This window comes from Lissotriton helveticus, chromosome 10, assembly GCF_964261635.1.
Source record: "Lissotriton helveticus chromosome 10, aLisHel1.1, whole genome shotgun sequence".
Lineage (NCBI taxonomy): Eukaryota > Metazoa > Chordata > Amphibia > Caudata > Salamandridae > Lissotriton > Lissotriton helveticus.
In genome coordinates, this window is record NC_136071.1 from 367,880,199 (window position 1) to 367,905,205 (window position 25,007).

General features: G+C 46.6%; 1 protein-coding gene across 2 annotated transcripts in view; it reads right to left on the reverse strand.

Moving 5' to 3' along the window:
- The window catches only part of LOC144784005 (GTPase IMAP family member 7-like), a 574,682-nt gene that overhangs the window by 340,171 nt on the left and 209,504 nt on the right, over window positions 1-25,007 (reverse strand). The window lies entirely within an intron of this gene.

Consider the following 25,007-nt stretch of genomic DNA (forward strand, 5'->3'; position numbering starts at 1 on the left):
CTTTTTCGTTTTTATATTACTCTTATGTTCTCCAATCCGTGTTTTAACTTTCCTGCAAGTCATTCCGATATATTTCTTCCCACAGGGGCATACAACCATGTAAATTACGTGCGTTGAATTACAGTTCGTCTGTTGTTTTTGGGTCCAGGTGAATGTATCCGTCAATTTTAGTGTCTTAGTTACAGTAGTTAATTTGCACACCAAACAGGTACCACAGGGGTAGTGACCTGTTATTCGGGCCATTTGGATACTCCTTGTCAATGGGATCTGCATACGTTTGTTTGGTCGTGTGTGCACAAGTATATCTTTTATGTTCAGAGTTCGTTTATTGGTGAATCTTGGTTTGGGCCAGTTGAATTTCCCTGTTGTTAGTATTCGCCAGTTTTTATTCACCATTTTTTGCACCGCGTATGTGGCTGTGCAGTAAGTTGTTACGCATGTCATCAGATCAGTAATGGGTTCCTTGACTGTGGTTTGGAGAAGACAGTCTCTTGGCTGATGTTTTGCTCTCTTCTGGCATTTAGGTATTGTTTTCAAAGGGTAGTCTCTTTTTTGTAATTTCTGACTCAGTTCTTTTGCTTGTGTTTTATAATCATCTGCTTTACTGCAGTTCCGTTTCAGCCTCAAAAATTGGCTGTACGGCAAGTTCTCTCGTAATGGTTTTGGGTGGAAACTCTGATATGACAGGAGACTGTTTTTAGATGTCGGTTTGTAGTATGTCTTCGTCTTGATCAGTCCATTCTCAATGAAGATTGTGATATCAAGAAAATCTAGACTTTTATTGTCTGCTGTAAAGGTAAATTTTAGACACTCATCTCTCTGATTGAGCCATTCAATAAATATATTCAGATCTTTATCATTTTTCCAAAGCATTATGATATCATCTATATATCGTTTCCAAAACAATATATTTGCAGCAAATGGATTGGAATTGTTCAATACATGTTGGGACTCAAACTCACTCACATAGAGTCCTGCTACAGATGGAGCAAACGCACTTCCCATGGAAGTTCCGTGGCTTTGTATAAATAGTGTTCCGTTATATTTAAAAAAGTTCTCTGTCAATGCTAAACGGCAACACTCCAGTACAAAGTGTCTTGGGGTGCGGTGATTCCAATCTGTCATAAATAAGATGCTTTCCAAGGTCTGTAGCGTTTCTTTTTGTGGTAGACTGGTGTAGAGTGATTCCACGTCTAATCCAACCAGTACCATCGTGTCTTGTTCAAAACTCATTCCTGTAAGTAGATTCAGGAGGTCGCGGGTGTCTTTTAAATAAGTTGGTGTGCGCTGTACTAGCGGTTTTAGGAACTGATCGGCAAATCTTGATAAGGGTTCTAGTACCAAACCTATACCCGAGACTATCGGGCGACCTGGTGGAAGTGATCGGTTCTTGTGAGTCTAGGGAAGCGAATAGAAGAAAGGTATTCTTGGGTCCCGTGCTACCAGATACTCTGCTTCTTTCTTTGATATCCATGAATTTGTTTCTGCTTCATGTATCATGATGTTTATGGTATTTTGTAACCGCGGTGTTGGGTCGATCAAAATTCTCTTGTAGAATCTGGTGTCTGAGAGTAGGGAGAGGCATTGCTGATTGTATCCTTCTTTCTCCAGAATTACAATACCTCCCCCGTTATCTGCTGGTTTGATAATAATTCTCTCACTGTTCTGTAATGCTTCCAGGGCCTGTCGGATGAATTCCAACCCCCCGATTCATTGTCAGAACCAGGCTCAGGTGCTGTATATTCCTCCTTAGTGTACGGATGCATTTTTTCTTGGCTGAATCGATTAAGATCCTTGCCCAATTTCTGTAACCTATTTTGCATTATGTACTCCTGTGTTTCATTCATCTCTTTGTTCACCTCTTCTAATTTCTTTTTATAGACCGAGATGTGTACTACTTTCTTAAGATCACTTTCGAATACTTGAATTTGTGCTAACAGTTCATCTGATAGTCTTTTCGCTGTTTTTACTATTAAGACCAAATAGTCCAGTGTAAACTTCCAGGAAATTGATGACCAGTCACGTCGGAACACCAAATCATGGAGAAAACTTTGTGGGGCATTGTTTACCCATAAGCCTCTGGGGGCTGACTTAGATCTTAGATATTCTGTCATCACTATTCCATGGATCATTGTCCGGATTTGTTCCCTCTTCTTCTCTGTCAATGACTCCCAATTGTCTGTTTGCGCCAGAGCTTGCGTCAAGTCTGTATTCTGTAGTAATGGCTGAGCTGATAGAATCTCATTCATGTCATTCTCCGTGTAGCTTAATCCACAATTATCTTCCATACTTATTTCTTCTAATGATTTGCTTTTAGAGACTTTTGCCACTATTTATAGCGCACCAAAAGATGACTCCCGCAGCTGTACGCTGCTTAATAATAATGAGATACAAGAAGGCCTATAGCCCATGCTAGAGTTACAACAGTCAGTCAGGGATCATTCAGTCCACTCTTCCCTAGTAGGCAATTCGTGGTACAGAGACATGACAGCTGTAGGGAAATCAATAACGAATGATTCTTGCTATGTATGTTCGTACATCCCCCACACAGTAGGAGCTGATAGACAAATTTTTTCTAAAGAAGTCCCACCACACATTGTCATGTGCCTGTTGCACCTGTACCTTTGCGGCATGCAGGAACTGGTCCAAGTAATGGGGGCTGAGATATGGATTGGATTTGTAAATATAACGGAATGGGACTACAACAACGTCATATACAGGGTTACTTCTGACAGGTCAGAAATAGAAGAGATGATACAGGGGATGTACAGAAGAAATGCATCTAATATGAATTACCTGGCGCCAAGAATAAGACGAAGGGGATACGTTGTACTACCGACACCCCTAGCAGCATGTGACCTAAGCGTTTGTCATGGCTATCATCCCCCTAGCAAGTGACCATGCCAAAACAGAACATTGCTGCAGCTACGGGCACGAGCATATTACAACAATGAGTGGCATAAACCTGACTACGTGTATTACAACGCAGCATCTCTGGGTCCCCCTTGGGCGGGAGAAACAAAATGGGATGGAGACATTGACTGGGATTTTGAGGATGACTGCGAACAAATCTGGAATGAGGAAGGAGAGAGATACACCTGGAGTGTGGAAAGAATGTCCAAACATAAAAAAGCATTTAAACTAAAAAAATCCTTCTCTTTGCTTCATAGGTAATGGTTCCGTCTCTGTTGGGCGTAACACAGATTGCAACTCGACTATCTTCAATTTCGATATGCAGTACGGCACCTCCACCTTGATGGACTACTACTGGGCTTGCGGAGAACACCTCTATCTCCAACTACCTCCTCAGTGGCTCGGACTGTGCTCTTTGGTGACTCTGTATGAAGTACACCTGGTTGTGCCGGCATCGAATGCTTCCCACATACTGTCACATACTGTCACACCCGATGACAGGTGACGTTACATTCCTACACCGTCACCGGCGAATTCCGCCTCTTCAACGATGCCCAGCTTTTCTTCGGAGGGGCAGTTCCAATGTTCCAAACTAATGCAAATGCTCGCTGGCTGGAAGTGACCCGCTATGAGGTCATGAAGGCAATCAACAGCACCAGGGACAGACTGAATGCAATTAGAGAAGAACTGTGCCCCTTAAGACTGATGGTTCTGGAGCATCGCTACTTCCTCGATATGCTAACTGCCAAAGATGGTGGTTTGTGCTATAGGATCGGAAAATCCTGCTGCACGTTCATACCAGGAAACGATGAGGATAACGGATCGATAGCAAGGCTCATTGAGGAGTTGACCAACTTAGGAAAAGAAATGACCGAGGAAGGAGGTGCCCCTGCGGACATTATTCCAACAGACTGGTTCGGTTTTGACTGGATGCCTTTACGGCTCACAGCAATCCTGAAATTAGTGATACCCATAGTAGGGATTATGTTGCTTCTGTGTTGCGCCTTTCAGATAGGGAGTCACTGTATTAAGAGGTTGAGTACCAAAGCTGTAGGGATGAATTATGCTAGCACAGAGATCTACCAGGTAGCGAAGTATGAAGACATGGATCGGGTCCCTGGGGACGGGACTGGAGTACAAGTAGAAATGAGCGAGTTAGCAGCACCTGGCACTCACTATGGCATACCAACAGCTCCTCCACTTCCCCCAGGTAGGGACACCCTGAGCAAGAGCCCTGCAGCAGCCCAATATGAACATCTGCTTAATGAGCGAGATGCAGAGTATGTGAAAATACTCCTTAGGCCAGATGGAGAAAGAGCCAAGAAAAAAGAGCAACTCCAAGGCAGCTTTAAGTGTTATGTTAACGACATGCCCTGGATACCGCCACTAGCTGAAGGGTCACCGAGATACTCAGTTAAGAATGTGTTCATAAATGAACAAGAGCAGGGAGATGATAGAGGGTCAGGATCACGTTCTACCATCTGATTACCAAGAAGAGCATATTTTTTCGACCTTAATAGCCTGAAGGTCCTATATGGCCCTGCTTGAGAGAATTTGAAAATATGCTTAAAATCCCACAATTTTTGCTATGTATAATCAGCAAATGAAATCCCACAGATCCCCTGAATCCCAGGTTTATAGGCCCAAGCCAAAGGCCAAGGGCCACCGCCTTATGATAACAAAATCCACTGGCCCTAAATGATTTTTAGAACGTGCATTTTTGATGTGCTGAACACAGCGAGGTAACTTGAGCAATCATGGAAAGTACAGTAGCTTTCCACAGCTCCATTGCGAGACACCCCCCACACGCATGTACACAGGATCAGCTGGTACAGATGGTACATCTTGCTACATTGTTTTGAAAGATAGCTTGCTCAAATAAAAACTGCAATGTCTTGTGATAATTAGCACATGTCCCAAGTTCCACTCTCACATATACTTTTTTAGAGAGATGTTTGTGATCAGATGATAATTTGTTTATACCTTGCGGTCGAACATGGCCGTTTGTTTATATCTTGGGGTCAAACATGGCCAACCACCCGATCAAACCACTTGACCAGTTCCGTGTTCATGTAAATGCGGTCAGCCACTTTCACCGAAAATGCGTCAGCAAAGGCGTCAGAATAGAACCATGGTTCCGCATTTTCATGTATATTAGATCCAACACTGCAATTAGAAGCCAGAACTCTTCTGCTGTGAACTCCACATGCGTGGTTTCTCCAGCCGGCCGATTATCTGATTTGGGACGTCAAAGCCTTCCTCAGGTGGTAAACTCCCAAGCAAAATAATACTTTTGCCTTTTTAAATCTCTGACCATGCTTGGTACTTTCCATCCGCACCCAACTCCTTGCATTTAAGGTCTCTTTAAATAATTAGATCCTGCTTGGCTAGTCACCCTAGTTAGGTGCCTCCAGGCACTGAATTGTTATAGAAATGTGCTTTTTATTCCTTAATTAATTTCAATTGTGCCTTTTTAATAATCCTGGCCCCTCGCATTCTGGGCCTCTTTAAAATGTTTAACCTGCATGAATAATTCTCTTCAGGAAGGCTTGTTTCAAGTTCCCTATATTTTCATAGAATGTATTCTGTGTCTTTCTGAGTCTCTGGCTGATTTAAACGTGATTTTTACTAGATCCTCACTCCAGCTTGCCTTATAGTTCTCATCAGAAAGGCTTGATTCTAGGCACTATAATTTTATAACAAATGTATTCTATGTCTTTCGATCTCTAGAAGTTTTCCATTATGCCTTTTTAAAAGTTACTCATTTCAGCTTGCCTTGCAACATTTTGAGCATTTGTCAACTAGCATTTACTCCTGACAGAGTGAAGTTGGGATTTCTTAAATGGTTTTTTACTTAGGAGTATGAAAGATATGCATTTATTGTTTTGCTAAAGATACGCATCTATTGGTCCACTTGTGAATTAATAATAAAAGTGCCACTTCAACATGAGTTTTTGTCATCTCATCTCATTGTTCCTTGTTCCTCAGTGAAGTGCTGCGCCGGTGGCCTGAGGCTACTGTTGAGGTGACCACACCCAATAAAGGGGCTCCTATTTCCCTTTATTAGTTTGGGGATCCATGCAAGCCATATCTCCCTGGACTCCCACGGGTCTCTAGTTTTCAGAATTGTGTGAGTTTGGTAGGGTTCCCTAGGTGGCCGCCAAGGCTGGGACCAAGCACACATATAACCCCACTTGCAAAACCAGGTTGTTTTCGAATGTATAGGGGCGTTTGCGTTTTTGGTCTCGGGGTCGGCAGCCATCTGGGGAAACATACCAAACCCACACATTTCTGTAAATTAGACACCCTGCGGATTCCAGTTAGGTATGGCTTGCATGGATCCCCAACGTGTTCTTACCCAGAATCCTCTGGAAACCTCAATTTGAGCTATACAAATATCGTTTTCCACACATTTTTGTGTGGGATCACTGTGTTGGCACAGATGTCCTACCACTCAGCGTTCCCCTTGGTCTCCCAAATAAAATAATATCTTGGGTGGCTGTGCAATGCAGAATCCACTAAAAACATATTTGTTTGAAAAATGTAGCAATTAGAATTCACTGCGCTATATCTTAAATTCCTTAGCTTTTGGCTCTTCCCAGTCACAGGCCTTTGGCCCACCTACAGAAGTGAGGTATCATTTCACTCGGCCAACAAGGGGAACACTGGGTGGTAGGAAATTTATGAGGGGACATGATCCCACACTAAAATGTATGGAAAAAAGTGATTTTTTCAGCTAAATTTGAGATTTGCAGAGAATTCTGGGTATGGAAAAGTTGGAGGATCCATGCAAGCCATACCACACTGGACTTGCCATGGTGTCCAGTTTTCAGAAATGTGTGGATTTGGTATGTTTTCCTTGATGGCAGCTGAGCGCGGGGCCAAAAACCCAGGCCTCCCCCTTGCAAAACCATGTTGTTTAGTGATAGGTAATTTTGATGTCTCTGCAATCCGTTTTGGGCCCTTCTCTGTCACAGGTACTTGACCCACCCACACGAGTGACGTCCCATTTTTATTGGAAGACTTTGGGGAATGCGGGGTGGGTGGAAGTTTGTTTCCCCATGCAGATTCAAGAACTTACCATCACAGAAATGTGGGGAAAATGTGTTTTTTTACAAAGGTTGAGGTTTCCAAGGGATTCTGGGTAGCAGAACATTATGAGAGCCACACAAGTCACCCCATCCTGGATTCCACTGCATGTCTAGTTTTCATAAATGTATTGGTTTGGTAGGTTTCCCTCGGTGCCAGCAGAGTTAGGGTTCAAAATCTACAGCTAGGCACTTTGCAAAAAAAGGGTCGGTTTTCACTGTAAAAATCTGGTGTGTCCAAGTAGCGTTTTTGACCTTTTCCTGTTGCAGGTAGTAGGTCTGCGAAAATAAGTGAGGTATCATTTTTCATCGGTAGACTTTGGGGAAAGCTGGGTGGGTGGAAGTTTGTGGATCTGCGCACATTCTAGAACTTTCCATCACAGAAATTTGAGGAAAATTTGTTATTTTTACAAAGTTTGAGATTTGCAAGGGATTCTGGGTAACAGAACGTAGTGAGTGCCACACAAGTAATGGATCCTGGATTCCCCTGGAAGTCTAGTTTTTAAAAATGTATACATTTGCTGGGTTTTCTTGGGTGCCATCTGCGTTAGGACCCCACATCCATAGGTAGGCACCTTCTGAAAAAAATTTAGTGCCTAGTGGGCTTTCTGCTGCCCTGGAAAGGGGGTAAATTGGGAGCTATTGCCATGTTGTACCCCAAGGGGGGGGGCAGAAAGACAGTGGCTATGTGTTTGGGTGGATGGGGACATTGGGAAGCCCATTCTGGGCAGCCCCCAACCCTAAGCATAAAGAAACCAGCATAATCAGGGGTTACTACCCCATCTGCCTCCTGGGGGGACAAAAAGACTGTGGAATCTTTTTTGAGGGGGTAAGGGCATTGGCATACCCATTCTGGGTAGCGTCCACCCCTGAATTATGAAGAAAATGCACCCCTGGTGCCTAGTGGGCTTTCTGACTCGATAGGGGGTAGATAAGAGGCTATTGCCCCCATCTGCCTTCGGGGGGGGACAGAAAAACTATGGTAATTTGTTGGGGGTTGGGGCCCTGGGGGCTGCCCATTCTGGGCAGCCCCCACCCCTATGATTAAAAAAAGTAATTCCTGGTGCCTAGTAAGCTTTCTGCCCCCTGGGGCAAATCAGGGGCTTCTGCCCCATCTGCCTCCTCAGGGGGCAGAAACATTGTGGCATTTTTTTGGTGGGGGAAAAATCCCTGGTGCCTAGGGGGCTTTCTGCTCCCCTGGGGGATCGATAAGGGCCTATTGCCCCATCTCCCTTCTGGGGTGGGTCAGAAAGACTGTAGCTTTTTTTATGGGGTGGGGGCATTTGCATGCTAATTCTGGGCAGCCCCCACCCCTATGTATATAAAAAAAACTGGTGCCTTGTGGGCTTTCTGCTCCCCAGGGGGAAGACCAGGGGCTACTGCCCAGAACTGCTTTCTGGGGCGGCAGAGAGACTGTGGATTTTTTTAGGGGCTTTGTCATGCTCATTCTGGGCAGCCCACACCCCTACGTATATATATATATATATATATATATATATATATATATATATATATATATATATATATATATATATATATATATATATATATATATATATATATATATATAATTTTTAAAACCTGGGGCCTAGTGAGCTTTCTGCCCCCACGGGGCAAGATCAAGGGCCATTGCACTATCTCCCTCCTGGGGGGCAGAAAATCATATGCCTTCTTTGGGGGTAGCGTGGGGGCATTGGCATGCCCATTCTGGGCAGCACCCACCCCTGGTCTATAAAACAAATCTCTGGCCTCTAGGGTGCTTTCTGCCCACCTGAGGAGGCAGATTGGGGGCCACTGCCCCCATCTGCCCACCGGGGGGCAGAAAGACTGCTGGCAAAATGTAATGGGGGAGCAGAGAGCCTTGCCCAAGGGACGCCCCCCCCCCTTCCTGCTAGCTAGTGGATGGATCCCTGCTTGGGGATCGCCCTCCATTCTGCAGCACATATAGACGAGGAAATTCCCTCTAATTACTGTTTATGTACAGGAAGGTGCCCCACCCTGCACATAAACAATCCTTTCAAAAAATGACGCTTTACAAGTTCTATGTGTGCTAATTTCTGATTGTTTATGTGCAGGAAGGGAACACTTCCTGCACATAAACAATCTCCCCATGACACAGGCATCCTTGCACCATGGTGCAAGGATGCCTGTGCCGGCGCATGGCAGTAGAATGTGTACCAGCGCAGGGGGAAGCACAGAGATGCAACATATTGTTGTAAATATGTTGCATCCCTGTGCTTTGAAAGTGACTCAGTGCGGTGCAGAAAAATGGCTTGCGGCACACACTGAGTCACTTTCCTTGTACATCTGGCCCCAAGTCTTTCCACTACTAAGCTTACTTTTTTGCCATAATTTTCCCCTAAGACTTTTATACCATCTACATTCTCGTCATTAACCAGCTCCACTGACTCTGATGCCTCCTCCCATCCCTATCATGGTTCGTCAATGCAGCATGTGTAGGTTTAGGAAATGTTTTAAAGATTTTTCTCCTCTCAGTGCCTAAGCTATGCTCCAATAATACTAACTTATGAGTGGTTGCAAATGCGTCCCTACCTATAGCCTCAAGATATACTTCAGAGGATTTTGAACACTCTTCCCATACCATGTCTCGAGAACCAGGACGCTGTAATAGTTTGGAAGGAACTACAATAAAAGAGGCATCCATGAATAATTTGAGATATTGTCTGACAATCAAAGTCACAATTGTACAGCAACTAATTCTGATATAATAAGTTGATACCAATTCTCTTACACAAAGAAAAAAATCAGATCTAAACTATAAGGCAACTTATTCAAAATAAAAAACTAAAATAATCAAGGTGATCACTGTTGTCTGGCTCAAGAAAAAGAACTGACCAAAAGACTGATATAACAAAAGTGGACACCGTCATTTGTGCACTTTTTCTAGACAGTCCACTTTTTATACTACCATCCCTTTGGAACTACCTCTCACACTTTTTTAGAAACGGGGGTCTCTAGTTGGCAATGGTTTGCAACTTTGTCCAATTAGGGACCCTTCTTTCTAGTCAGGATAAGGGAGAAACACTACTGAAATAACCCCTTCTCACCCACTTGGAAGCTTGGCACAAGCAGTCAGGCTTATCTCATATGCAGAGTGTGAAGCATTTTCACATAAAATACAGTAACACAGTGAAAAAACTGCAAAAGAGCACCACGCCAGTTTTAGAAAAATAACCAACATTTATCTGTGCAAACAAAACCAAAACAATAAAAGTCCAACATAGAGTAATCAAAAATATGCACTTTGCAAGAATGACTTTAAAATGCAGTGCCTTAAAGCCGGTAGCTCTGTCTGGGGCTACCGGGGTACTGAAAACAAAAGAATACAAGTGTTCCGGCAGACCGCGTCAGGGCAGACCGGTGTCAGTGTCAGCAGATTCGTAAACAATACCTTTGGTCAAAGAGTAAATATTCAATGCTGCAGACAATCCGAGGGAGCTAACACACCAGAAGAGTGTCCTCTCATGTAATCCATTACATAAGTGATAAATGAACCTATTAGCAAGTATTTCTAATATACGAGGGCTGAGGCCTGCTCCATCGCCTCACGTCTTCTTTTTGTGGCGTAGTTTGTGAAAAACAACAGAAACTGAAATTTCTGTTTTTATTAAACACATAAAAGACATTCAGCAGCAGCAGAAATAACTCATCAACAAATGTGAAGGGAATCATCACTTTGGCAAAGTAAAGATCACGGCTGTATTAGCCAGACATAAAACTCAGATTGTTTTTCTAAAAAGAACAACAAAATATAATAGCAGTATTACAAGGGAGACTCATTTAGTTGATCAATGTGTGGATATGGTTGTTAGATTTGAGAGCCAACAGGGACTGACGTGTGCCATATATGGGTGCCTCAGGTGTTGCACTTGCATCTCCTCTAAGTTTCCACGTGCTGCCCTTGTGGACTACTATACAACCTACACCCTGGTTCCCTAACATGTGAAATTCAGCCCCTTGGAGGGAGGACAAGTCTGGACTGGCCCTGACCTTCACATTGGGACCGCGCAGTGTACTGTGGTGGGAGAAATAAAACATCATCGACTACACTCGTGGCCCAGCTAACCCTCATTCTGGAACAAGGCCGATTTCTAGGCGGCTGTGCCTGCCACAGCAGAGCAAAAACAAGCAGGAATTAGAAGAACACATATTCAGAAAGACAGGGGCGTAACACAGGCCCCCGCAGCCCCCGCATGGCGGGGGCCCGCGCTCCAGAGGCCCCCAAGTCCTGCCCAGTGCCACGCATCACAGTGATAAAAATAATTAACACGCATTCCAGCGCTTCCCTCAGTGTCAAGCTAGAGCACTGAGATATAGTTATTTTTCAGTATCAGTGTGAGCAAAGCAAGCAGCGCTGCTCGTGCCTTGGAGGCTGACTCAGCTGTGCTCCACTCTAGATACATTTTACCCGGTCCGTCCAGTAGCACTCTGATTCACGTGACCTAACATCAGCAGAGTGACTGTAAGGATTTGTCCAATGGCTGCGCAGCCGAGACAGGACATGGAAAGGCGGGCCACATTCAGCACAAGCTGGCCTGGTGGGCTGGCAGCACACTGGCTGGAGTTCGAGGTGCTTACTTTTATACGCTCAGCCCTCTTTACTCGAGGTTGGAAGACTGATGTGATTAAGAGCAGTGACACAGTGGCAGCCGAGCCCGCGCAACATCTAATTGTGCAGTGAAGGCTGTAGGCCAGTGCAGCCAACTCCTTGAGGTAATCAATGTCGGGTGTAATGTTTGAAGGCGCAAGGCAGGGCCGCTGCCGTCTCGCGCCGCCGTAGCATCCCCGCGCTGACGCGTGACATCAGACGCGGGGGATATGAAAATAAAGGGGCGTGGCCACGACGGGCAGTCGGAGCCACGCATAGACCAAGAACTCGGCTCCTGTAATTATTAGCGTAGCGCGGCCGCTAATCTAGCGCTAGGCAAACCAAGCACGCTACACTCGCGACGAGGGTCCCACTGAACTCACTCCCCCCACCTGCATGTGGCAGAAGTTCATTATGGACAGCGTTAGGGGCGAAAAGTGCAAAGCCTGAGGCCACGTGGTCAGAGGCCTCGCTCGTCAGGTGCACTGCACACGGGGGAAAGAGGCAAATACACCGCCCGAGGAGCAGATGCTGCAACTGCGTAGGCGATGGGGGTCGAGCCATCACCTCACGCCACCGCCCTGCGTCTAACGCCACTCCAGGAGCAATCCACGCATCGCCACCGAAGCGCCTGGAGCCAGATCGGGTGAGCACGCCCAGGGCAGGGAGGGACCACACAACTGACGCACAAGCAAGACAGCCAACGGCCCCCAGTCCAGCGCCGCCTCACCAGAACGTGGAAGGCTCGCCACAGCGCTTCGCGCACGTGCCAAAATGGCGTCTATCCCCGCCCTAGAACCTTTTGCGGTTGACGGTGCTCCATCATCCCTTGCCCCACGCGAGGGATTGGACAGACCGCCTCCAAATCTATTTTGAGGGTGCGGGAATCTCCAGAGAAAGGCGCAGAGCTCTACTGCTACACCTAAGAGGTAAAGACATACATCGCATTTACAAGACGCTAACGGAGGCCACCCCGAAGACATATCAAACACTCCTTGCAGAGCTCAATGCCTACTTTGAGCCTATGGCGAGCAAAGATTATGAGCGATTCATCTTCCGCCAAGCGAAACAAGAAGCTGACGAATCATTAGACGCGTTCCACGGCAGGCTCAAAGAACTAGCCAGCTCGTGCAGGTTTCGGGACGAACAGGAGGAAATCCGTGGACAGATCATCCAAGGCTGCTTCTCGTCGAAACTCCGGGTCGCGATCCTCCAGGAAGATGACAAACCCCTCGCCGACATACTCAAACTCGGCCGCTCCAAGGAACTGTCTCAGGCGAGAGCCTCCCACATGGAGTCAGCCCTCCATCGGCCTGTCAAGACGGAACAAGTGAACACGGCAGAAAAGGTGAACGTAGTACGGCCGAAAGGAAGACAAACAGGCGGAAGAAGGCAACCAGACAAAAAGGAGTGTGGATATTGCGGAGGCCAGCCCCACCGCATGCAAGACTGCCCAGCGAGAGGGAAGAAATGCAGTGCCTGCGGGTGGATGAACCATTTTGCGGCAGTATGCAGGTCTACGAAAGCCAAGAAGGAGGCTGCACATGCAGTGAGAGAAGAAAGATACAGTGAAGACATAGATGACGATACCGAAGACTATCCAATTCACTATGTATATGCGATCAACCAGCCAACAAGAAAGAAACGCCGCCTCCCGAAGTGCCGCATCAAGATTCACCAGCAGGAGGTAAGAGCAACCATCGACACAGGGTCGTCCATCGAGCTAATGGCGGCGAACGTGTATAACCAATTGCAAACAAAGCCTCCTCTGCAAGAAGCCAAGATCCGGGTATTCGCATACGGCCAGAAGACGCCCATTCCCCTGATCCGGTGTTTCCAAATGGAACTACAACACCAAGAGAAAAAAGTGCACACAACGATCTACGTCACCAAAGAAGGTAGTGGCATGCTGCTGAGCGGACAATCGGCAGAAGACCTCAAGCTTATTTCCTACGCCATGGCAGTGCTGGAAGAAGAACTAGACACCATCTTGGAGGAGTTCGAGGGGGTGTTCAAAGGTATCGGATGCCTAAAAGGAAAAGAAGTATCTCTCCACATCGACCCGTCGGTCCAGCCTGTCGCACTCAGGCATCTGCGGATTGCATTTCATCTAAGGAAGAAGGTCAAAGAGGAACTCGAAACACTAGAAAGACAAGGAATCATAGAGAAGGTCAGTGGACCCACCCCCTGGGTATCCCAATAGTGGTGGCCCAAAAACCAAAGCAGCCTGGGCAAGTCCGCATCTGCGTGGACATGCGTCTCCCAAACGCAGCAGTGAAGAGGGAACGACACCTGACCCCCACGATCGACGACATCCTAGGGGAGCTTAATGGTGCCAAATGGTTCTCCAAAGTAGATCTTCGATCAGGATATCACCAGCTACTGCTCCACCCCGACTCAAGGTATATAACCACCTTCTCCACGCACGTAGGGCTAAGGCGATACCGACGCCTCAACTTCGGGATCTTGAGTGCAGCAGAAGTGTTCCAGAACACCATCCGCAAGGTCCTGAGTGGACTCCAAGGAGTTCTAAACGTGAGTGACGACCTACTCATCTACGCGACGTCCATAGAGGAGCACCACCAACGACTGCGAGGCGTCCTCCAAAGAATCAAAGAGTCCGGCTTAACCCTACACCGAGAAAAGTGCCAATTCCTGCAGAACAAAATCAGCTTCTTTGGGTACACATTCTCAGATCAGGGAGTAGCACCAGACCCCGACAAGGTGAAGGATGTCCAGGCAGCCCCAGCCCCAACCAACGTCTCGGAAGCAAGGAGTTTTTTAGGCATGGTGAACTTCTGCGGTCTTTTTATCCCAGATCTCTCCAACCTCACCAAACCGCTCCGAGAACTGACCAAATCAGCCACTACGTGGCAAAGGGGCCCAGAACAAGAAAAAGCATTCCGCGACACGAAGGCAACCCTTTTTGTGGACACCACCCTCTCATACTTTGATCCCTCAAAGTCCACCAACATAGCTGTGGATGCCAGTCCATTTGGCTTAGGGGCGGTGCTGACGCAGCTTCAACACAACGGAGAGTGGGCACCCATCGCCTATGCCAGTCGCTCATTGACCGACACCGAACAGAGGTATTCACAGATTGAGAAAGAAGCTATAGCCATCCATTGGGCCTGTCGACACTTTCATGTCTATGTGTACGGTCATGCCTTCACCGTGACCACAGACCACAAACCTCTCTTGCCCCTATTCCATGGATCAGCATCAAAACCACCTCCGAGAATAAAAAAGTGGATCCTTCAGCTATAGGGTTACGACTACCGCGTGGAGTACAAACCTGGATCGACAAACCCTGCAGACTACTTGTCAAGGCACCCCAGAGAAGCCACATCAAAGGAGAAGGAGGAGGCGGAGGACACGGAAGAATACGTCCGACTAGTGACAGAAAGATCCCGGCCACTGCCCATGAGCCTTGAATCCATCGTAGAAGCAACGCAGGCAGATGAATACCTTCAGCTGGTTGCCGACGCCGTCCGGTCAGGCAACTGGCGCTCCATCCAAGACTCTCTAAACAAGAGGACACCTCAAGCCAAAGCAACCCTGGAATCCCTCCTGAGGATCAGAGAGGAACTGTCCCTTGACAGCCAAGGATGCCTTCTACGAGGTCCCCGTCTAGTCCTGCCGGCCAGCCTAACCCATCAGGCGGTAACATTAGCACACAGAGGTCACCAAGGAATGGTGAAAACGAAAAGCAGACTGAGGTATGGTTCCCCGGCATGGACCCCATGGTCGAACAAACCGTCAAGACCTGCAACTGGTGCCAGGCCGCAGGACAACCAGATCGGCCCCACCCAGTGGCAACCGAAGACAACCCTCAGAAGCCATGGGAACATGTGAGTGCGGACTTTGGACACCTCCCGGACGGGCGATACGCACTTGTGATAATCGATGACTTCACCAAATATCCGGAGGTCGAAATAGTAGGCAGCCAAACAGCCACGGAAGACATAGCCAAATTCGAGAAGACCATCGCCACTCATGGCATCTTTGGAGTGCTAAAGACTGATAATGGACCACCCTTCCAAAGCCAGGAATTTGACGAGTACCTAAGGAGCTGGGGTATCCACCACAGGAAAATAACCCCGCGCTGGCCCCAAGCCAATGGGGAGGTAGAGAGGTTCATGCGCACACTCAACAAGACCATCCGCATAGCCCTTGCCAATGGGTCACCCCTAGAGAAGGCCATTTACAGTTTCCTAAGAGAATACCGCATGACCCCATATGATACAACAGAGGCAGCACCCAGTGCATCGACCATGGGCAGGATAGTGCAAGACACACTCCCGAGCCACCCCAGGTGGGTCCCTCAGCAGGCCAGCCAGGAGAAGACACTAGCAAACCGGACCCGCTCCAATGAGCAAGCCAGCAAACGACGCGGATCTCGGGAATCTCGAATCCAACTGAGTGACCAAGTCTATGTCAAAGACAGGTACCCAGGGAGCAAGTTCCGACTCCCATTTGAACATCAACCGTGGACTGTCACCCGCCGTACCAGCACCATGGTGACTGCCCGGAGAGGAGCTGAAACTGTGACACGAGACATCTCATTCTTCAAGAGAGCACACCAGGATGCCTCACTCAGCCCAATGCAATCCGGCCCAAGTCCGCAACAGGAGGAAGAGCCAGAGGCTGACCCGTATGTCTCGGAAAAGGAAGGCCTGAGAGATCAAGACAGTCCCCGACCTTCGGCTACCCCGGTGAGCAGAGTCCAGCCCGTTTTCGCCAGCCGGAGGAAACAATACTCCAACCCCGGGGACACCAAGAGTGACAATGCACAGAGGGGGCCAATCCAGGTATGGACTCAGGCGGAATCCAGTGCCCTCATCCCAGCTGGCTGATTACCTGGTGGAGTGACGCCCCAAAGGAACACTGGCAGACTGGTAACAGATACATCGATTATATGCATCTTGTTTTTCTGAAGTTTGTTGTTTTGATAGAGGTTGAAAGGAATGTAATGTTTGAAGCAGCGCCACTGCCGTCTCGCGCCGCTATAGCGTCCCCGCGCTGACGCGTGACGTCAGACGCGGGGGATATAAAAATAAAGGGGCGTGGCCACGACGGGCAGTCGGAGCCACGCATAGACCAAGAACTCGGCTCCTGTAATTATTAGCGTGGCGCGGCCGCTAATCTAGCGCTAGCCAAACCAAGCACGCTACATCGGGGACAGTTCCTTTTAAATTTCATGTTTGTTTAACTTAATATTGCATTTGCATGCTGACAGCAGTTTTTACCGTTCCCCACGTATCATGTGCTCCAGTCTGGCTGCTCTGACACTGAAATCCACAATACCTTTACATAAAAGGAGTCTTTCCAGCCATTCCACACAGCTCTAATTAATAACAATACATTATGGAAAAGGGTTATTTGACAAACTCAAGTATCAGTTTTGGGGAGGTGAGGCGCAAGAGTGTAAAGATGGGAACGAGGCAAGCATTCCTTAGTTCCTACAGTGAATATGATTTCATTTACCCCCAACAAACGCTTGGCTGAAGGTACTATGAATAATGTCACTAATACACATAGGTTGGCATTTAACCGACGGGAGGGTTCTTTTTGAGGTTAACTAGGAATGTATTGTGCCAACTTTACATCAGTGCAAAGTCAACATGGCAAATCCATTTGCCCCACTTGCGCTTTTTGTGTAGTAACAAATCTGGCAAATAGCGCAGGTTCGCCCAAGGGTATCTTGGCGCTGAATAAACGATGCTTATTGTACAGCATCAGATTTAAGAGCAGTGGGGGTTACCAGTGCTCCCAATCCCATTATCTCTGTTTGGGAGTGAGTGTGGGGTTGAGGGTCCATGCGCCTACACACATAGCCATCTCAACTATGAATGCAATAGTGGTAATACTCTTGGAGAAAGTACAAGAGGAAGCAAACGAAAAGGCAAGCAATGCAGCACGTGGACGTGGACAATAAGGAGGGTTGTAAAGATCGATGAGGGAGGGGGGTCTGTGGAAAAGTAAATTTTGCCATGTTCTGTGTCCCTACGTGTCATCCATCATATGTTATGTGTGCATGATTAATATGCATATGTTATTCCCCATGTTTGATTAAAGACGCAATTATAGTTGTGTCCACCTCTAGTATGCCAGTTTCCAGTTCTCGTGAATAATACGAATATCAGGCCTATGTAAAGCTACGTTGCCACGTTTCTCAGTGTGCACGTTATTTCATTATAAAGTCCCCGTTTCTAGGCCTCAAAAGGGCCCGGACATCAGATTCAGCTCCTGTCTCCTGAAGCCCTCGCTGAGGAGCGATATGGCCCCCACCTGTATCCTCGACCCTTCACTTACTTCCTGCCTCACAGTGCCCGGTTCAGCCTGGCTCTGCCTCTGAGTCTGCTAAGAGTATGTTATGATTCCAGTTATCAGTTCAGTCCTCCTTCTCTGCATTCCTAAGCTACTGAATCGCATCAATAGTTTCCGTCATTGTCTAGCTTTTACGTCTCTATGTAAGAGAAATACTGCATTTAATGGTCATTTAATATTCTTCATCACGCACTACATGTAGAATAATGCATGCTCCAGTCTTAGAGTCTGTTAGCCTTTCCCCTCCTGACTTCTAGTTTATATCAACATGTTCCCTAAACATCAGATACTAGATACTGCTTAGGTACATGTCGCCCTGACTCTCCAGACTTCAGTCTCTGCTCCTAGCACAGAGTTCATAGCCCCCAGCTTCTCCTAGTAACACGTCATTGCCAGTTTGCGCGCACCATCAGGTTAGAGGTCCCGGCTCCTTAGGTAGCCCCCTCCATGGTTTCCGCCCCATTCATGACATATTCTGTTACGTTTGCATCACATGTCTATGTATACGCCCTGTTACACCTCCTTTCACCCTTATCTCTCGCGACTGCTACGCGTCACGCCTATTGCTCCACCCACTGCCACGCCTATTGCGATGTAATGCTATGTGTTTGCGTTATGTATATATGCTCATGTACTGTTATTAAAAGTTATCCTTCCTTCCTATGCTTCCCTTGTCCCGATCCTGTCCCCGGCAGCTGCCATCCTATTCCCGTGCAGGTCGTCCTGTTCCTGTCCTTATGCTGTATTAAACCTGCAAAACTCCTACTACCTCGAATCTTGACTCTTATTTATTGAGCTATCTGTTATTCATTTATGCATTCAAAAATAGGGTATTATTTATTTATTTACCACATAATGGCGCCCGAACAGGCACTTGCCCTTTCCCCACGCGTCGGTGAAGCCACGCCGACCCCCTGACCCTCTGCAGTCGTGACGGAACTCTTCTGCGCACCGGCAGATATTTCTGCTTCAAGTATCCCTCAGGCCCACGGAGGAGACGGAGGAGGCGGTCCAGCATCCAGACGAGACGGTGGAGGAACGCGGCGAGTCCCGACCAGAGCCCAAGCCGAGAGTCCAAGGTCCGAGGTATCCGGAGGTCCACCCGTAACTGAAGTCCGAAGTTCGTCGTCCGTCGTCGTAGCAGTCCAGTCCAGTCCGAGGCCTTCCGTTCTTGCTGCCCGGTGAGTACCGTTACTGGGGTGGTATCTAGACAGGGTCAATCTAATTGTCTCTGGTCTGTGGGTTGGTGGTACACAGACTCACAAACGAAGTGTCCACTTCGGTGGATACGGGTCCTGACGTGTCTCTTTATGAGACCGGTAAGTTTCGTACTGTTTCAGCAGTGCATCTAGTTTCTGTTCTAGTCAGTTCTGTTCTCGAGAAAATTCATGTATTCTGTGTTCCATATTCCAGGTAGTATTCTGTTCGAACTGTTATTTTAAATGTTCTTCATGTATTTTAATGTCGTGGTATGAATGGGGAATAAGTATCGTGTTCATTGTGTATTGTATTGTGTCTAGATTACAGTTCAGTCATGCCCTTGTTTTCCAAGTTACGTCAGTTAAAAACTAGAAAGGGTCTGCTGGAAGCAGCAGTTCCCGTCCCGCCCAGGGACAGTCCAGGTCACTTTATGTATCAGAAACATGGCATAAGTGCCATATTATATCTAGATTTATGGGTAGAGTACACCAAAGAGTTGGAAGAAAAGTATAGATGGCCTGTGTCAGGCACATGGGATGCCGAGTGCATCATGAGAGTAGAAGAGGCATTATGGAAAAAGAAAGCCAGACAGTCACAGAAAGATGCCATCGAGTTATGGCGCAAAGAAGCTCATAAAAGAACCGAAAAAGAAATCCGAAAGTCAGAATTAAGTAGAGAATCTCAAGAGCGAGCACAAGAAAAAGAATTAATTGAGATAGGTGAACAAGTTAAAACTGAACAGTCAGACAGACGGAGGAATGCCCTTATCAAGGGTATGTACCCTCTTCTTGCCGAGGGTTTGCCAAAAGCGACCCCGGAGGCATCCAGTAATTTCCCGCCACCATTAGTTCCGACCAAGCTATGTCACAAACCGACCGCAACTGATATTTTTATTTCGTCCTATTTGGACGACACAGTCCCAGAATATGCAAATCCTGTTCGCGCTCCGCCAGTCCCTGTAAATCAGGCACTTCCCGTTCCTCCAGACACCGGGGCACCCCTTGCAGTACCTGCTACGGCCCCCCTGGTCCAGCCCGCCATACCAGTTCAGCCCGCATTTCAATTTCCTGCCACACTAGTACGAAGAGGATCAGTCGACGATTCTAGTTTAGGGGCCGCCGGAGGAGGTCCTCCTCAGACCCCGCCGCCACATAAGCGTTTAACGTCAGCCGAATTACATGCACAAGCGTCACAGCGTACGCCCAGACATCAGACTGTAGCAGAAATAAGAAAAGCCCTTAATGAATGCGGCTATGATCCAGTCCCAGGCAAGGATAATATGGTTTTATATTCATTCCGCGTAAGAAAGGTGGCCGAGTATCTAGTCACCCTACCGAATATGAAAGAAGACCTAGACAGAATATATCGTTTCATCCGTACAGGGGATGATCCAGAAAGCATTAGCGAGGCCATGTCTCAAAGGAAAGCCGAGATCCAGCTCATGATATTAAAGTTTCTGATTAACTGTCTAATAAGAGAACAAGATTACCCGTCTAAAGATCCGGCCGAAATGAAAATCCTGACAAGGTGGAGTGATAATATAGCCGAGGGTAAGCACAAGACCGTCGGTGCTATGGAGAGTATGTACAAGAAAATCCGTAAAGAAATAATAAAGTTACACGAACAGCGTAAAGCAGCACAAGTAAGCGAGAAAGAAAGTAACTCTGATACTGAAGAGGTAGAGGACGAGAATCCCGCCAGAATAGCGTATGTAGGAAAATCTAGATTTCCAGATCGCCATTTACGCCTAGAACACAAGTCTACTTTCCATCATCCAGCACCAGAACAAGGTTCTCTAGAACAAGTGTTTCAAGCCACCGATCACATTCTGAAATCACGAATCGGTTACAGTGAGTTAAGTACTATGCATGAACAAGAACTAGCCCGATCAGCAGTCCGATGGACTACTGATTCTACCACTTTTCCAGACGAAATAGTGGCACAAATGTTTCTGAAAATGCCCCCAGCCGAGCAACGACTGGCGGGTATGTATATGATTCAGCACCTCATTACATTGTATGAGGGTCAGCACTCTGATCCAGGCCCGTTACATGATATCCTGAACGAGTTACTCCAGTATAGATGGAAAGGTCTAGGTACCGATTTAATTAGTGTCATTCTAGAACAGCGTCACAAATATAGAACGTTTTTGAACCCGCATTTTGTTCATGTCTCACCCCCAGAAAGTAAACCATTTTACATGGAGAGACAGAATCCGTTACGAGAAGTCCACCCTGTTAGAGGAACGGGTGGCGAACTAGAACGAGTGTTTGTTTACACTCCGATCACAAAGATGGAACTCTTAGAGATGAAAAAATTAATTCCCTGCCACGATAAAGATCCAGCAGGGTTCCACCGAGAATTAAAAGACATGCTCCGTATGGGAGAATACACGTATCCAGATATAATTAAAATGTTAAAGGTTCTGTTGCCCGCAGGGGTGTATGAAAAGCTCAAGGAAAAAGAATGGGAGGTGGGAGAGAAAAAGATCGATTGGGCAGTTCTAGAAGCTGAAGATAAGGCACGAGTACCAGGTACCGGTCTTGGAGCGAAATGTAAAGAATTACCTGAATTATTGATTCAAGTTTTACCCAGATTGTTAACAACGAAAAAAGAAGACTGGGATGCAATCTCAGCCTGTAAACAGAAGCAAGACGAGGATATCAGTGATTTTTATTCTAGATTTGAGAAATGTTTTAGCATCAACAGTGGCCTCAAGACAAGTAGTGAGTCATACCCTCACCTTTTTGTTACTAAATTAGTCGAGAATTCAAGTCCACAAATTAAAAATCGAGTTTTGAAAGTCGAAAGTACCTGGCAAGCTAATACCCCGTCCCAGATGTTACAGATGCTCCAATACCACCAGAATAGAATCAGAGAAGAGCAAGAACACGAAAGGAAGCGTATGAAAGACACGAAAATGAAAGTACTAGTTGCACAATCTGTTCCTCAAGACAGTCAGAAGAGGGGTCCGAATCAAGCCAGTCATCCTGCAGCTCCCGTTAAAGGGAACTGCAATTATTGTAAACAGCCAGGTCATTTTATAAACGAGTGTGCAGTTCTGAAACACAACATAGCTACCGGTAAGACTAAAGAAAGACCACGTCCGCCTAGACAAGAACAAGTTTTACAGATTCCTCAGCCACAGAATGCACAACAGACAGTTACAGCACCGCAGCCTATTGCTGCAACACAGCATGTTACACAGCAAATGTATCAGTATGCACAGTCCGAGTATCCAGAGTACCAGCAGTATTCATGAAACAGCCTAGAGAGGGAGGTAGGCTTGCCTCTCATCGAGATACCTGTAGATCAAGAAGGTCCCTATGTTCACAGTCAAGTATTAGGGAAAGACAGAAAGTTTTTGATTGATACAGGGGCAAGTAGGACCACAATTAGTCACGCCGAAGTTCCAGGGGCTCCGCTCTCAGGCTCTAGAAATGTTTCCCTTGGATTTTCAGGAAAACCCATCGTAAATGAAATATCAAAGCCAGTTACTCTAGAAGTAGGTCCATTGTCCCGTACTACTGATCTGTTACTTACTAAGTCATGTCCAGAAAACCTATTAGGTATTAAAACACTGAAAGAGTTAGGTGCAGTTATATGCTGTTCCCCAGAGGGAATACGTCTGTTCCTACGTGACTTTAAGGGTCACTATGTATTACGAGATTTTGATCCCAGATTGTCTAATGTTCCGCAGCATTTATGGGCGCAAGGTCCAACTGATGTAGGTTACATGCAAATCACACCCCATCGTGTGACTCTCAAGCCAGGTGTAGTGTTACCACGAATCAGACAGTACAGATTGCCACCTGAGGCTGTAGCAGCCTTATCCAAAATTATTGACGAGCTCATCGCTCAAGGAGTAGTTGTAGAAACTGACTCCAACGTATGCAATTCTCCGATCATTCCAGTCATGAAACGTACTGATCCAAATGCACCCCCAGTATATCGATTAGTGATTGACCTACGAGAACTTAACAAATGTATTATTCCTCAGTACCCAGTTGTCCCAGATATCTCTTCCCTTTTGACAGCCATTGATTCCGAAGCCACGTTCTTTACTGTAATCGACCTCAAGAACGCATTTTTTAGTGTTCCAATTCATCCAGACAGCCAGTTTCTTTTCGGATTCTGTTTAAATGGAAGGAGCTATATGTTCACACGAGCTCCTCAAGGTTTCACAGAAAGTCCTAGTATTTATAGTCAAGCACTTAAGAGACAGCTTGATAATGTTCACATGCCAACTGACACTGCCCTGCTCCAGTATGTCGATGATCTACTGATCACAGCCCGTTCTGAACGTGACTGCGAGCGAGCGTCACTGACGGCTCTGTATTTCCTAGCCGAGATGGGGCACAAGGTGTCCCCTTCGAAGCTTCAATTTTGTGTCCAGCAAGTGGTATACTTAGGACACTTACTGTCCAAGAGGGGTAGGCAGTTGACACCTGACCGTATCCAGTTAATAGCGAGTCTTCCTCAGCCCAAGACCCAGAAGGAGGTACGTGCTTTTATCGGCCTTACTTCTTACTGCCGACAATGGATTCCTCAGTATGCATTTCTAGCCAAACCACTGATACAGTTAACGACACAGGAGACAGCCGTATCGTCTGTCCTCCCTTGGACATCTGAACATACACTTAGCTTCAATGAGTTAAAGAAAGCTTTATGCCAAGCACCAGTTCTAGCCACACCGAACTACAGTAAGCCTTTTACACTTTTCGTCACAGAACGTGAAGGTATAGCATTATCTGTTCTCACACAAGATCAAGCAGGACAATACAAGCCATGTGCTTATTTTTCGAGCACATTAGATCCTGTAGCCCAGGCCCTGCCTGCGTGCCTCAAGTCAGTTGCAGCCACAGCACTAGCTATCAGACAAAGTGATTCCATAGTATTAGGACACTCCCTGACAGTACAAGTTCCACACTCCGTGGAAGTTCTTTTAAACCGAACACAGACTCAGCATTTGACAATTGCACGTTTAACAGGTTATGAATTGACACTGTTTCAGCCACACATAGAAATCAGACGCTGCAACATCCTGAACCCTGCTACACTGTTACCATCAGTTACTTTAAGTCCGGACACACACGACTGTGTGGAAGTAGTTAATATTACGACAAAGCCAAGACAAGATCTGACAGATATTCCGTTACCAGATCCAGACCTGACACTTTATGTGGATGGTTCATGTATGAGAACAAGTACAGGAGAACTAGTCGCCGCATATGCAGTGACTACTGACACCGAAGTTATTGAGACACACCGTATTGACACTCTGTCCGCTCAAGCAGCAGAGCTAGTTGCTCTGACTCAAGCCTGTATACACGCCAAGAACCTGAAAGTTAATGTTTACACAGATTCACGCTACGCATTTGGAGTCGTACACGACTTTGGAGTGCTCTGGCAGGAGAGAGGTTTCATGACTTCTCATGGAACCAAGATTCAGCATGGTCTCCTTATTCAGGCTCTGTTAGATGCAATACATTTACCGACATCCATTGCTATCATGAAATGCAAAGCACATACGAAAGTTACTGACACTATTTCCCAGGGTAACGATCTAGCAGATCGCACAGCCAAGCTTACAGCACAGACTCCAGACATTCCAGTTAACAAGACACTGACATCCACTCTAGATCCGACTACATGTATGACAGTTAAGGACCCTACTCAAGATGTCATAGATATCCAGTTACATGCTACTCCCGATGAAATCAAGAAATGGTCCGAACAAGGAGGGGTCCAGACAGATCAAGGATGGGTGACGAAGGGTAGAGCCACATGGTTTCTCCCCGACTCTATGGTTCAAGTCATTATCAATACCGCACATAGTCCCGCACACTTAGGAGAAAAAGCTATGT